We start from the raw sequence: 16759 nt of genomic DNA on the forward strand, positions 1-16759 counted from the left end.
TGTCAAAGGCCTTAGCCAAGTCCAAGTAGGCAGTGTGGACAGCCTTGCCCTCATCGATGGCACTAGTGACTGTCTCGAAGAAGTCAACCAGGTTTAAGAGGCAGGATCTGCCTTTTACAAATCCGAACTGTGTGGGATCAAGGGTCTGCAGATCCCCAATGTCGCCATTTATGAGTTCCAAGATGATTCTTTCCATAGCCTTACAGACCAGGCTGGTCAAACTTATGGGGCGTAGTTACCAGGGTCAGTAGAATTTCCCCTTTGTGGAGTGGGACCACTGTTGCTGTCGCCAGTGTTCAGGTACATATCCTGTAGTGAGGCTAAGATTGAATAGAGTTCTTAGGGGCGGGTTTAGTTCATCTTGAAGTTCACGTAACACGCAACCGGGATACCATCGGGTCCCATAGATGCTGTGTTTTGCCTTGTTGAGTGCTGATTTCACCTGTGTGTCTGTGATGACAGGTAGGTTACATTCAGCAGGGATAATTACTTCATCTTTAGGGGTGAGGGAGAAATTTGCACTGAACCTATCTGCCAGTATGTTGGCAAAGTCAGTAGGGTCAGTGAATTTTTTGTCATTGTGTACTAGCTCAGAGCATATCTGAGAATTTCCCAAGGTTCTGACATAATTGAAGAAGGCCTTGTGATTGTCTTTGGTATCCTTGGCAATCTTTTTCTCAAAGTTTGCTTTAGATGTTTTATGAGAGAACGTAGTTTTTACTTGTGCTGATCAGGAAGCCTTTCCCTTGTGGGATTTGGCTTTGTCCTGCAGTAGCTTCCTTCTTTTGTTGTACAGCTTGTTTATAGCGAGGTCCACAAACCCGAGGCGTTTTCCTTAAGCCGGGTCCACCAAACCGGGCGTTTCTTGGTGGAGGGTCTTGGTTTTAGTTGGGATTGCTTGATCCATGCATTCTTGGAGATGTCCGTAGAAGGCTTTTGTGAAGGATTCAGCATTTTGGGATGTGGTTTCCATTAAACAAGTAGGCTTAAAGGATATCATTTCTGACTTGAGGAGTCAGCTTTTGAAAAGTTTTTCACTGTAGTCTTTTGTTCTGGGGGTGGGGGTGGGATATGTACATCCAACGTGATCAGTTTATGATCAGATCTTACTAGTGAGGAGTTTATATCCAGTGAGGAGCATTTGGACCCCATGTTTGTGATAATCAGGTCAAGTATATTATCTCTCCTCGTAGGAGAAGTGACCAGTTGCTCCATAGCATTTGAGTTTATGAATTCCAGGAATCTTTGGGCTAGGGTGTTAGGGCTAGAATAGTGGGCCCAGTCTATGTTGGGGTAGTTGAAGTCACCCAATATGATGGTGTTTGGTGTGACATTCATATCCTCCAGTGTTTTCAGGAATGCTTGATGGGATTCCTGGGATTGGGAGGGAGTTCTATAACATGCGACCAGTTGTATGGCAGTTTTGCCTATGGTGAGTAAAACTTGTATGGTTTCTGATGCTTCATGGGTAGCCACCAATCGAGAGGTGTAGGTGTCCTTTATGAAAATGGACACTCCCTCCTTTTGTGGTTCCGCCTGGAACATGAGGTCGAAACGCATGATATGAGGTATAGCCTGGTAGCGCTGGAGTGCTCTCAGGAGCCTTGAACCAGGTTTCGGTTACTGCACAGACATCGATGTTCTCCATACTGAGAAGTGCTTCGAGTGCCTGCATCTTGAGATTTAGACTTCTGGCATTGAGCAGCATTACCCTTAATTTTTCCATTTTGTTTTTATGGAGGTTGATTTGTCCTTTGAGCATTGCCTAAAAAGGCACTATGGGGTGGCAAGAGCCTTGGCCAGTATCCGGAAGCCCAGTGGTGACAGGTGCAAGCCATCCCTTGTGAAGCAGCGTGGCTTGTCCAGCATATCATCCCAGGCTGACAGACATTGGATCCCCCTAGAATGACACCAATGATTAAGCCAATTGTTAAAACTGATCATTTTGTCTTTGTACTGAGGCATCATTCTTGGTGAAGGCAGGATGCTGCTCAGGGTCAGGGTCATACCAGTCTGGGCTACATAATCGGAGAGCTCCTCAATGTCTCTTTTCATGTAGTCCAGGGAGGTATCGCCAGGTCATTCACACCCGCATGGACAATGACTGAATCATACTTGTACTTGCTTTGGAGTGACCTGAGTGCATGTGTAATGTGGCGGATCCTAGCCCCTGATAGGCAGCTCACCGTTACCCTCTCCTTATTCAGCCTGGTAAGTGGTAAGTCATAACCTTCAGAAAAATGCATGCTAAAGCATATTCGATCAACTGTCTTAAGTTTATACAAGAGCAATTTTTAGTACTGTTTGCATGTTCCCCCAATATATTTGGCCTTGTCCAGATTTTCTGCATTAAGAGGTTGAGAGGTACGTGCAAATAAATCGCTTTATAGAATTAGAAATATCCAAACCTCTCAACTGTCCCCAGTTTTGGCTCAAAATGTTGCTCTCCCCCTAATAATCCCTCTGCAAAATGGCAATTTTGGAAGAAAACGTGGAGGGTTTACAATTATAAATAACTGTAATGATCAGAGTTATAGATTACTTTTATTTCAGAAATGCATGTAGATCTTATTTTGTCAGCTGCTCAAGTTAACAGTACTAATTTTAAAAAGGTGTCCCTTCTTTGACAGGTTCCCAGCTGTATTGTGTGGCAATTTTATATTTTTGTATAACATATTTGGTCTGTTTTTCATAAAATTGTGGATTTCTGGCAAATTAGTAGCAAATTATTAAAGATTGAAGTTAGAAAATAATGGCAGACATTTGAGTTTCAGATTTCATACCTTCAAAAATTCATACTAATGCAATACCTAGTACTATTCTATTATCTTTCTAAGTTTATAAGAGCGATATTTAAACATTTCTTTATTTTTGGGCCTGTGTCCCACTTCTGTGTATGGCTTTGTCCAGATTTCTTGCTCTGAGGTTGAGAGGTATGAGTGTTAGAGCCATCACTGTCAGCCAGAGACATTTCATACTGTGACCTACTTGTTGCACTCCACTCCCCATTGTAGTGGCCCTGGATGTGTCCAAGCAAGGCAAGGAGCAGTTATGCAGTGCAAGTGTGCAGAGTATTCCCCCATCCAAGGTAGACCACAAGTATGACCGTGGCTTTTCATCAGTCCTTGATTTTGCAGAATGTTCTGGTTTTCTTTCATATTTTTATACTGTTGATTTATGCTTCTTATTATTCAGAAAATGCATGCTGTTGCAGTGCCCTGTTGCTCTGCATTAAAGTAGCAATGATTTAATGACCATCAGGTAAGCTTGTCGGAGATTGTAAGATGCAAGTAAGCTTTAATAAGCATACTGTTAAAGAATTACCAACATTGAAAGCCTTTTCATTGTTGCCATGTAAAGAATATTTACATAACTAGATGATGTATAAGCCTTGGGTATTGAAATGCATATGACAGTATTTGAAATAAAGGACAGGATTACAGTATTTTCAGAAGCTCATTACATTTGTTGGAGACTTGCAGTTCCAGGCTTTACCTGTAAACTAAACAGAACGACAATCTATCATGTGTGGTCCATAACTTGTGCAGTAATCCTTTAAGCAATTTATGTTGAGCTTGTTTCTTGTTCGCTGTTCATTTTTTACTTTGATCATGTGTTCCCCATGAAACAAGTAGATAGTTGTTGTCAGGCAGCAGGTCTTTTTTGGATAAGAAACATTTTTACAAGTGGGGGTATCACAGAGATTGCTACTTTCAGCATGTTACTTGGTAATTTTATAAAGCTGAATATAAATTATAATTAGAACTGCAGTGCGAGCAGAAGTGGTTTGAGCTGAGTGCTGCTTGTTTTATTTTATACTTGATTTTTACTGGCATTCCAGTAATGTATTTAAAAAGCAATTTACTTTTTCATGCCTCACAACCTTTGTGTTTCCATCTAGATATTAAGTAAGATGTCATGTAGCCAATGCATTGAAATATTTTTTTCTTCTACACTTCATAGGTTCATAGGTTCATAGCTTGGTACTGGGCTATCTGCCCGAAGGCATATATTATCCCAGCCACGTTGTGCAGTATTCACCTCCCCTTTAGTAGTTCCCTAGACCCTTGTACTAGCAGCTAGTACCCTTGGCCCCATCTAGTAGTGCTGTTGGTGTGATCCCCGGTGTGAACTTTCTGTTACCCATCCACTCATCAAGGTTCCTCTTGAAGAGTGATAGTGAGGGGCTCTGTCTTATGTAGATCGGGACCCTGTTCCATAGTAAGGGAAGTCTCTGGGAAGGGAATCTATGCCTCCAGCATGTTCTATTCATTGTTGTGTTGAGGTTTATATCCCTAGAGCGTGTAGCTCGAGTAGATTTGGTTTTGCTAAGATGGAGCATGTTCAGCAATTCTGGGTTGGACATGGCTCTGTACGTTAGACAGAGATTGCCTCTGAGAAGGTGGTATGCAACAGAGAACAGTTTTAGCTTTTTCAATCGTGCTGCATAGGGCAACTGTTTGAGGCCAGTAATCCTCTTGGTTAGGTACCTCTGTGGTCTCTCCAGCTGCTGGAGATGTCTAGCCAGGTGCATTCCAATTGGTGCATTGTACTCAATAATGGGTCTGATGAGGGAAGAGTAGAGGGGCACCATTACATCCTTAGATCTTGATGCAAACCCTTTCGTGATCAGATGGGTCACATTAGAAGGATTTTCTAAGCACTTTGGCAACATGGTTATCAAAGGAAAGCTGACTATCTACTTGGGTCCCTAGATCCCTTATTTCTTCTTCAGATTTCAGGGGATTACCTCCTATGTTGTAGTTTGCGGGTACTCTGTTTTTTTCCAAAAGGGATTACTACGCATTTTTTTGCATTTAGCTTGAGACCATGGCTTTGACACCATGAATCAGTCTCATTTAGGCCCTTCTGCAGGATCTCCATGTCAGCCGGAGACTCTATTGTAGCACCCAGTTTGCAGTCGTCTGCAAACTTAGTCAGCCACAGCCCTTCTGTGCTTGCCTGTACTTCTGAGAAGTATATGCCAAACAGGAGGGGCCCCAGGACAGAGGCATGAGGCACACCGCTTGTTACTGGTCTGGATTCGGACATAGATCCCACTACTCTTACTTTATGGGATCTGTCTGAGAGCCAGTTTGTGATCCATCTTGTGACGTAAGGGTTTATGCCCAGGCTGGTGAGCTTATCAATAATGCCTGAATGGGGAATGGTGTCAAATGCTTTAGCAAGGTCAAGATAAGCCGTGTGTACCTCCTTTCCCTTATCTATTGCCTGAGTAACTGTCTCAAAGAAATCCACCAGGTTCAGGAGGTATGATCTGCCCTTGACAAAGCCGAACTGTGTGGGGTCCAGTGACTGGAGGTTCCCAATCTCTCCATTTATGAGTTCCATAATGATTCGCTCCATAGCCTTACAGATCAGACTGGTCAGGCTTATTGTTCGGTTGTTCCCAGGGTCAGTTGTGGCCCCACACTTGTGTAGCGGGACCACCGTTGCCATCCGCCATTCTATGGGCACATATCCTGTGGAGAGGCTGAGACTGAACAGGGTATTAAGATGTGGGGTTAATTCCTTTTGCAGCTCGCGTATGACACAGCCTGGGACACCATCTGGTCCCATGGAGGCAGTGTTTTTAGCTTTAGATAGAGCCTTGTTAACCAACGTATCAGTAATAATTGGACTTGCACAATCCCCTGGAATGGTAATAGGCCCTGTAGGTGGTGAGTGGGGGGAGAAATTTGCACTGAACCTGTCAGCCAAGATGTTGGCAATGTCAGAAGGGTCAGTGTATTTTGTTCCATTTTGTACTAGCTCAGAACAGACATGAGCATTGCCATTTAGGTTGTTGACGTAGCCATAGAAGGCCTTATGGTTATCCTTGGCAACTTTCTTTTCAAAATTAGCTTTAGTTGACTTGATGAGGGCCCTCAATTTCTTACTAATGCTGATCAGGGATGATTTTTCTACTTGAGATTTGACCTTTTTTTGTATAAGTCTCCTCCTTTTATTGTAAAGTTTGCTTATGGCCGGAGTCCACCAGACTGGTTTCTTCTTGCTTGAGGAAGGAGTCTTGGTTTTATTTGGGATAGCATGGTCCATGCAATCCTGAAGATGCATATAGAGCGCCTTGGTATAGGATTGATTGGACTCTCGTAATGACAGTTTGACACCCAGGGCAGCGTATTTAATTACAGTTCTAGTTGTTTTGGTTTTTAGCATAGCTCCACCCCTTTCTAGTTGGTCACACCCCTTCCCATTGGCCCCACCCATTCAGCTGTCTCCTGCAGCCCCCCTTTAATTTGAAGTCACCAGCTGCCACTGGCCTATGGGTTGCTGATAATTATTAGCTGGTGGTGGCAGTAATTACTACCTTATAGTCTGGGTAAAGGGGCATAGCTGAAGAATCTGTGTCAGCCTTTCCCGGGAGTATCTGTGAAGTTGTATAAATAGTTATCTCAAAGTGTATCTATGTGTGTCAGCTACTTGGGCAGGGACACAAAGCACTGGTTGGACAGAAAGGGTACTGGAGGTTAGCTTGCCAGCAAGGCTGAGATCTGGACCCTATAGCTGTGCCAGTGGGGAGTCTTATTGGGAACCTGGAGAGCAAAGGAGCAACCAGCCCCAGACTGACTATGATCTCTGTGTGCACTTAAGGGAAATTGTACTTTACTGTGTGTGTTATCCTTTCCTCATATATGAGATGTCCTCTCTGGTTTTAGTGGTGAGGATTGAGGCTCCTTGATTGCTGGACCAGGGCGTGGGCGTCATCTCCAGTATACTACATCTTTATGAATCCATTCATCATCCATAGGAACTGAATGAAGGGCAAGGCTCCTGATTCAAAGACTTTCTCTATCACTTTTCTTTCAGAAGTCATCAACAAAGAACATGTCTTAAAAATAAATAGATTAACCTAAAATACTTCTTCTATTAATTCATGGGCAAAATTATTGAATTTGATGAAGTGATGAAACCATGAAACCACTTCATGCATTTGTTGAGTCAAAATGTGTTTTATATATATATATATATATATATATATATATATATATATATATATATACATGCATACACATACATACATACACACACACACACACACATATACATATATATATATATATATATATATATACATATATATATATATATATATATATATATATATATATATATATATATATATACACACACACACATATATATATATATATATATATATATATATATATATATCGGTCTACTTTACATGATTGAACTTTCAAATGTTCAACTTTCATATGGCTGAGACCACATGATCAAACATTTAAAAGTTCGAACATTCGAACATATAAAAAAAATAAAACAAACAAAAAAATAAACTAAATGTTTCTAGCAGGGGCCAAGCTCCCTGCACCCCCCACAACCCCCACTATTTAAATATACCAACACTGAGATAGCACTACATTGCAGAAAAGGGAAATTTTCCTGTTCGGTGGTGTTCAATGATATGGTCTTGGCCATATGAAAGTCGAGCTTTTAAAAGTTCAATGATCTGAAGGGACCCATATATACACATATATATATATATATATATATATATATGTATATATATATATATATATATATATATATATATATATATATTTATATAAATATACATATAAATATAACATAAGCTAATTCTTTAAATTTTCATTTTTTCTTTCTTGTTTGAAAATTGCCTGTTTTCCTGTTATCTTTTTTATTTTTAAACTCTATTGGAATTTACTCCGGCATGCATTGCATATATTGCATATAGTTTTATGGGTTGCAATTCAGAAGTGCTGAAACACCCTGTTAAAGTCTGACACACATGCTGCTATACATCGAACCTTAACAATAATATTTTCATCATATATAGGGCTGTTTTCACACCTGTTTTCATTTTAAGGCCTGTGTTTTTCTTTAAGCCTTACTCTTCACCCTTACCTTGTATATATATATATATATATATATATATATATATATATATATATATATATATATATATATATATATATATATATATATATATATATATATATATATATATATATATATATATATATATATATATATATATATATATATATATATATATATATATATATATATATATATGGCTTTACGCATGTATATCTATATATATATATATATGGGTCTATGTTGCTAGTTTAAAATTACACTATCTCGAACTAGCAACATCGAGACCCATTAAAGCGAAAGTGCACTAGATCAAAAGTGCACTTTTGCAAAAGCTGGTTTTCTTAACCGTCAAAAAACAAAAAAAAAATACAGCTCTAAACATTATTTTTCAGGGGGGCAAGCCCCCCTGCACCCCCCTACTTAAATATACTAACTCCGAGATCACACTACAGTAGGGAAAAGGATATATTTCCTTATCACCACTGTTATGTGCTTCAGAGAACCGGCTTTTGCGAAATTCCACTTTTGATTTAGTTCATATTTATATATCACTGATTCATTTATATAGGATTATTCTCTTGTCTTTCCACTTAAACATATCATTCACTCTCATCTTCATATATGGTCTAAGTAGTGTTAAGCTACTGTGTAGAACAGAACCAAGCACTTTTGATGAGGCTGAAAGGCACGGTCCATTCTGTATATAGTAACTGCATAGAATACTGCATAATAAATGCTGATTCAGAGACATTTGTCTTGCAGGACTGAAGAAAATCTTGCAGATCAATGAATGAGTGGCTGGTCTGCTGTGCTTATGAAAAACGTTATGTTCATCATTCTCACTGTTTCTGTAGCCCTTAGTCTATATGGATTGTTTCTTGCCTAGGAAGCAATTAAAAAATCTCTGGCTTTCTTCTCCCCCATTCCTTCACTCTGACTGCTGACTGGTTAATCTCAAGGAGGGAAATCAGCAGTCAGACTGAAGCTTTCTTCAGGATGCTTGCCATCTCGAGAAGAAGCATCTCTCTGATGTCACAGGAGCTGCAATCGGCCAAGAGGTTGTTTATTATAAATACAGCCTCATTTGGAAACTCATTCACTCAGAAATTATTCTCTTTTTCAGAAAAATAGCATTTAATCTATTTTTTTTTTCTTTAAAGGCAGTACTTCTCTTTTAAGAAATCTGATTTTTTTTTCAGAATATTGAAGTTTTCCTGTCAGCTATTTTAGCTAAGACTGTTTATTAATGTAATAGGGACTAATTTTGTGAAAAAATATGTGCTGCTTGTATAAACATTGAATTTTGTGGGACAGAAAAGTTTACTGAGGAACAGGCAAGATTTTATGTGTTACTGTAATGCTTATACTTACTTTGTGACAACCTACTTGCTATTTTGCTTTTTTCAGAGTGTGTGTGCAAGTGTTTGAAAAGTACTGTTGGGTAATTCTGTCTGACTTTTACTTTTCATAACATAAAGGACTGCAGAAAGTGTTGTGATTGTAAGTGTGTTACTTGTGAACACTCAGTGACAACTTACCTTCCAACCAACTTAGTCCAGCTACACTTACAGCTTTTGATGTTTCTTCCCCTGTTGCAGCAGGGATATTCATTCAGACCAAGATGGCTCTTCTTCCACAGCATCTAGAAAGAAAAAAATTGCTTTCCAAGGAGTCCTTGCCATTGTTGCAGACTCCATCTGCAGTGGCCACTGGTTATTCCTCACATCACTCATTTAACTCTCCATCTCCCAGTCTTGTAGTCCTTTCAGCCAGCCTGAATGACAAGTCAGCTATGTTCTCTTCGGCTGTTCCAGTGTTCAATTCGGGCATGGGAGAATTATCTTTTCTGGGTCTTGGAGATACTCCAGGAAATTCTTCTTGGGGTTAACTGGGGCAAGAGATCATTAGACCAAGGAGATATCCCTCCTACTAAGAAAAAAGCAAAAAATAAATAAATAAACATTGTCCTGATGGCGCTATTGCTGTTAAAAAAGATATGTTCCTTACCTTGGCTAGACAGGCATTACAGGCAAGAAATCTTAGTATGCAGAAGCCTTTACAGATGATAATTCCTTGTAAAGTTATCTGAGGAAATAAGGCCTGATGTTGACAGAGATAAGAGTTCTTCTCCTGCAGATTCCCAAGCCCATCTCTCAGATTGTTAAGAAAAATTGAATTCTTATTCTCCTGTGGAGGAATTTTCTTTTAATCAGACCATAGCCATGATGAATGCGATGGTTTTATGGGAGCAAAAACATTTTTCCATAGAACTGAGGAGATATTATGTTATGTTACACATAGATATACCTTATTTCTCTCCCATTCCTCCTATGCTACCAGCCTTGGAGAAAGTGTTGAAACCTGCCTGAACTCATCCCCACACCTGTCCATTAATCCCTAAAAAAGCAGGTAAGTTGTATAACATATCTCAGGTAATACAGTTCTTTTTTCTCACCTTAGGTGTGATCAGGCTACCATTTCAACTGTGTCTCATGCTGGCAATGGTTTATGCCTAGACGAAAACCCTTCTAATGGTGACAAAGAAGGCAAAATGTTATTATATGTAAGAGAATGCTTTCTTCATCCACTTTAGCATTCAGAATTCCAAATTACCAGGTATATGAGTGGAAATGTATGCTTTGTAATATGGACAATCTGAGGGAATTGGCTTCCAAACTTACTGGAGAAGAGAGCTCTTTGTTTAACCAGACTGTTTCTACCCTTTCTCAGGTATCTAAAGAAGCTTTTTAGAGTATGTACGATTGTACAGATACTGTGTCTGGGACCACTGGTACTGCTCAATGTTGCTAAGATATGCTTGGTTAGATAACCAAAAGTTTCCTGATAAGGTAAAAGTCTGAAATCTTGGATTCAGCTTTAGATAAGGAGGTATTGTTTGGGTCGTCTGCAAAACAGGCTGTAAAACAATATGATGAAAGAGGGGAAAATAATTTAGGGAGTTTCTAAGACATACTGTGTACCCTAAAACAAATATTATAGACCTTCTTTCACAAAAAAGCCAAATAAACAAAGACAGCCTTTTTCTAGCAAACAAAATTGAAAAAAAGAGAAGGCTAAAAAATGGGGGGGGGGTCTTTTCGGAAAAAGTGATAGACCAGTGGTACAGAGTGACTATGACAGCATTTCTTACCCTCCTCCTGCCCTCAGCCTATACTTCTACAAATCTGTCCCAAGCTCTGGAACAGACTCCCCATCCATATAAAACAAAGTTCATCCCTGTCTGTATTCTGCAACATTAATCTACAGATGGGAAGCAGAAATTCTACCCCAGGATTGCCCACTGTACTATTAATGGGCAAAGGCAACTCCTAGATGCTTTAACTCATAAATTTCCTCAAATTATCTATGGTATGATCCCAGTTATTCTCATTAGGGGTATTATATAATTATCAACCATGGGGTGGGTAAGGCCAATCTATAACCAAATGGGATAGGTTAATTTGAGCAGAAAAGGGAAACTGGCTAAGCTTAAAATGGTCCACGAGGGCAGCTAGCATAGTACTTACCTATGAACCTATAAGAACGGGGTCTCAACATTCCCCTTTGGTAATAGGTGTCAAAAGTGCTACAGGAGGGTTACAGATGCCACTGGATACAAAAACCTGCTTTCATGGGAGTACTTTCTGCCCCTTCAAACCAAACAGAATTTTCTTCCTCAGGTTCTTCAGTCTTTCCACACCCAGGGACTCATAGAGCCAGTGCTTTTAAGTCAAACAGGCAAAAGATCCTGCTCTTCAATGTTTCTGGTACCAAAGAAAGAGACTTCTTTGAAACCAGTTCAGGAGCTTTCATTTCTAAAATTGTATATGAAAGTTATAAACTTCAAAATGCTGACAACGCAGAACCTGTTGCCACTTATTTCTCACGAGTTACTTACCACACCCCATAGCCATAGCCATCAGGACATTTTTAAAGTTCCCTGTTTCTGGGTCACGTTATCAGTTCTCTGCATTACCCTTTGGCCTATCTACAGCACCATGGGTATTCACAAAATGGCTAGCCCTAGTCATCACATAATGCAGACTGAATGGTATTCACATCTTCCCTTATGTAATCAACTTGCGTATCTTTGCAGAGTCTTTATCCAGATGTCAAGATTATCATCAACATGGGTTATGTATCTTTTGACCGATCTGGACTTCCAGATGCATATTGCAAAATCCTGACTGACTCTGTCTCACTAGATTGTATTTCTGAGATGCTTTATAGATTCTCTTCAAAAGGCCTTTTTAACACAAGACAAGGTGGAACTTTATCTGGAATTTTTCTTGAACTTCGCTAATCAGTCTCAGACTTCTGCATAAGAATTTTGCAGGATTCATGACTTCTATTTTTTCTAGCCAGATTACACATGAGATAGATGGAATGGTTTCTAAAAAAGCAGACAGACCCAGCATTTGTATTCACTGGAGTATCAAATTCCAGTTTTGAGCTTTTAAAAAGGGTCCTGCATTGGTGGAGACAAATTCGGCTGAAACAAAGAGCCCCCCTCCTCTTCTCAGACCCACAAAAAACCTGTTACCACAGACGTGCCAGATTTTGCTTGGGGAGCAGTTTCTAGAGTTACAAAAGTTCAAGGCCTGTGAAATTCTTCAGACAGACCAAAGTATATCAACATAAAAGAGATGTTGGCTGTGAACCATGCATTGAGGTCGCTCCATCACCTTTGGTCCCCTGAACCTCATGAACTGATTGCAGATAATGTGACAGTCTCCAGGTACATAAACATGCAGAGAGGCACAAGGCCATGCTGTCTGTACAGGCTGGTGAGTTAGCTCATCAGCATTTCTCAACCACCCAAGCATCTTATATTCCATCAGATATTTCATCAGAAAAAACATAATGGCAGATAAGCCAAGCAGGACCAGGACAGACCCTCACAAATGGAAATGGAAGGAGCATGTCTTCCAGGAATTGATCCAGTTGTGGAGAACACCTCAAATAGATCTGTTCACGTCCTTTCAAAACAGACAACTAAGCAAGTTTTGATCCAGGGCTCCTTACAAGCAAGTCTAGAAAATAGATGCATTTCCTTTCCCTTGGACGGGAATGTCCCTTAATGCATGTCCACCTTTCTAGTGATATCTAGGGTAATTCTGAAGGGATACCCCAAAAGTCACTGTGGTAACTTTCTTTTGGCCAAGGTAGCATTGGCTGTCCCTTCTTAAAAATGGCCAAGTGCAATTACCACAAGCTTACCCACAGACTATTTATTCATGTAAAACAAGGGTAGTTTGATATCAATCAACTTCAACTGACTGCCTGATTGATTCGATTTTAATATCTTTTAAGCACTCATTTCATGAGGACATCCAGCAAATGCTAAATGAGGCAAGAAAATCTGCTACTAGAAAATCTTATGTTTGTAAGTGGTAGCACTTTTCAAGTTTGTAGCTAACCAATAACCAGAGCCCCATCAGGAATTTTGTACCACCGGTGTTCACATATTTGTGTGAGTTACTTTCCTCTGGACTTGTGTTTTACTTTACAGTGATTCATCCTGTGGCCATTTCAGCATTTTTGCCCATGAATCCTCCTCTTTCTTCTCTGTTTATGGTAAAGCCACTTCTGAAAGGAGTCCTACACCTTAGACCTCTTCAAAAACAGGTTTCTCCTCCTTGGGAACTCATCTATTTGCTGTAGAAATTGACTATGTCACCCTTTGAACTTATGCGTCAAGCTGATATAAGGTTTTTAAAACTATACACATCATTGTTCTGACAGCTGCAAGAAGAGTATCTGAGTTGCAAGGTCTCATGTAGGGTGAACCCTATCTGATTTTCCACATAGATAGGGTCTCTTTAAGAGCAAACCCCTCCTTCATGCCCAAAGTGGTTTCAGACTTTACTTTGATTTAAGCCATTAATCTCTCGGTTTTCTACATGAACCTAAAAACCAGGGAGAAAGGATTTTGCACACTATGACATGCACAGCCAGGTCAGGCACTATCTTGACAGAACTGAGGTCTTTAGAAAAGCTGATCACCTATTTATTTCTCATCAAGGGATAACAAAGGGACACCTGTGTAGAAACCAACAATCTCCTGGTGATTGTCTTCAGCTATTATTTTTTGTTATTCTCACAATGCCAAATCCATTCCAGGCAGTATCAAGGCATATTCCTCTAGAACCTTGACTTCTTCATTGGTTTCCTGGAAAGGGGCAGACTCCAGAAGCATTCTAAAAGCAGCTAAATGGCCCTGTGTACATAATTTTACAAAGCATTGCAAACGGGATTACTTTTGTTGGTCCATGTTGAGATTTCCTAGGACCATTCTCCAAGGACTCATGGATCCGTATCCTTCTTTTCCCCTGATGGATAAGCTTTGTTAATCAACCCATATAGCTTAAGGGTTACTGCAGCAGTAGGAGTTATAAACATAGTACAGTTGTGTAAGCTTCACTTACGCATAACATTAGATATTCAATTTCCTCACTGATGCAGTAACCGCACCTACCCATGATCCCAATGTTCTTGTATATAGTTGTAGATGGGATATAAAGTAGGGTCATACCTGTTTCTACTTTATATGTTTTATTATTATTAGTGTTTGGTTTTTCAAGAGTGTTAGGCTCTTCTCTCATTGTATGGTCAAAAAAGTCCTGAAGAAAGCTTCTCTCTGACTGGCTCTTGACTATTCCTGAATTTCAGGGATGTCCTCGATTTTGATTCAAATTTTAGAACCATCCCTCTTAACCCTCCTAAAGTTTGTGACTTTTAGAGGAAAGGTGGTAAATTATCCTCAATAAATAATAATAATTAAGAGTCATAGGCTTATTTGACTTCAGAAAATGTATATTAGTTCACATTCTCATATTCTGCCAATGTCTCAAGTTAATAGTATTAATATTTTAAAAGTGTCCCTGATTTTCCTGAATTTGTCCCTGATTGTATTGCAATTTGTCCTTGACTGGCTGAGATCTGTGCACTGATTTTCCTTCTTGGGATTAGTAAATCAGCTGTCAGAGTGAAGGAATGGAGGGAGGCAAAGTTTTTTTTTTTTTAATCTAGCTGTTTATTGTTTCCTGGACAAGAAACAATCCATATAGCATAAGAGCTGCTGCATCAGTGAGGAATTCAACCGTCTACTATTATTGGTAAGTGCAACTTATACAACCGTGCTTCACGCTGTATAAAAAGCATGTTAATGGATGGTAGTGGATAGTGTTTGTTTTACTGCTGGTGGCATGATTTTGTCATGAGGGTGAACTTACTGGGTTCCTATTACGTGATCGAAGCTATAAAACTTAGAACACCACAAGATTGAACTTGTATGCTCGAAGTTTTATAATTTCGAAAAAAAAAAAACAAAGGACAGAAAGTAACTGTCGTAAGCAGGGAGGCAAGCCCCTTTACTGCACTGTAGTATGATCTTGGAGTTGGTATATTTAAAGAGCGGGGCGGTGGGGGTGCAGAGGAGCTTGCCCCCCTGCTTATGACAGTTATTGAGCTGGTTTTTTTTTGTATTCGAATTGCTGAAACTTCGAACATTTGTGTTCGATATTTTCGTGTTCGAAGTTTCAGCAATTCGATAGCGCAATAGGAACCCGAACTTACTGTGGGTGAATCAGTCATTACTATCACCCAGCCATAGGGCATTGCTATTTCATACTTTTGTTAATGTTGGCATTTGTTGCATTTTCTTTTTTACTTTATATTGTATTCTTGTGTGTTTTAGTGCTGTCTGTGGAATGGATAGTGCCGTTATTTACATCTACTGAGTGATCAGAAAGCAGTTCAGTGATCCAGATCTACTGTTTGTCATTAGTTTTATGTTTCAGCCGTAGCTTTTACAGCTCTGTACATTTCAGTGCATTTGACAGGCTTTATGATATAAGTTTACTTTTAGTTTTATCCATTGCTCTCAACTACTTTACTCAAGTTCATTGTAAAAGGTCCAAAATCAATGAGATTTGTGTTATTGCACCTCACTAAAAATAATAAAACAACGGGGTTTGCATCAACATAGATTGTTAATAAGCAAGCAGTCCAGAACACCACTGAGGAACCTAACCAAATTTCCCTAAAGTACTGACTAGTTAAGTTACTTGCTCAGAATCACACAGTACATAGAGGCTGAAGGAATCCAACCCCAGACATCAGGAAGAGATTATAGTCTTAATCCTCTGTGCAAACTGTTAGACTAAAAAACTGCATATTCTGAACAAGTATGAGATTCTATTGTCTGACTTTATTGAATGAATAATTCACAGTGATTTACTAGAAAATCAAAAATGTTATGAGGAACAGTGCAAATACATGAGGCAAAATCTGTGATGGTCTGCAAAATCAGCGAGAGATGACAGGCATGATTTTGTTTTATATTGCTGCTTTCTGTGCTATCTGTATACCAGTTGCTTGTTTTCACTTACTAAATTGGAAACAACAGCGACATTAGGATTAGCTGGGTTTTTTCTTGTGTATTTAACAGCTTTATTTTTTTTTTAGTTTCTATTTTTTACATGACTATTCACTTTATAGGGACTGTTGCTTACATTTTACTTGTGACTTCTTTGATCACTGGTAGCCAGACGTATTTCTGAAAATAATAATTTATAATGAGCATGCTGATTATACCTCCAATCAGAATGCATGTTTGCGAATGACAATTAAGCTTTTGTTGTATAATAGCTAAATCAACACAAATAATTTCTGTGATTTCATCCAACACTTACAACAATTAACTTTGATACATGCATCCTTCTTTATCTAAGAAAGGTAAAATGGCAGTTATTGAATGCATTTATAAAAATAAGGATGACCCTGAGTTGATCAAAAATTGCCATCCAATCAATTGTCCAACAATATCGGCATGACCTTAGAGTATATACTCTTGAAAGTATTGTATGAC

Source organism: Protopterus annectens, chromosome 1.part1, assembly GCF_019279795.1.
Source record: "Protopterus annectens isolate FY-2018-M chromosome 1.part1, PAN1.0, whole genome shotgun sequence".
NCBI classification, from domain to species: Eukaryota; Metazoa; Chordata; order Ceratodontiformes; family Protopteridae; genus Protopterus; species Protopterus annectens.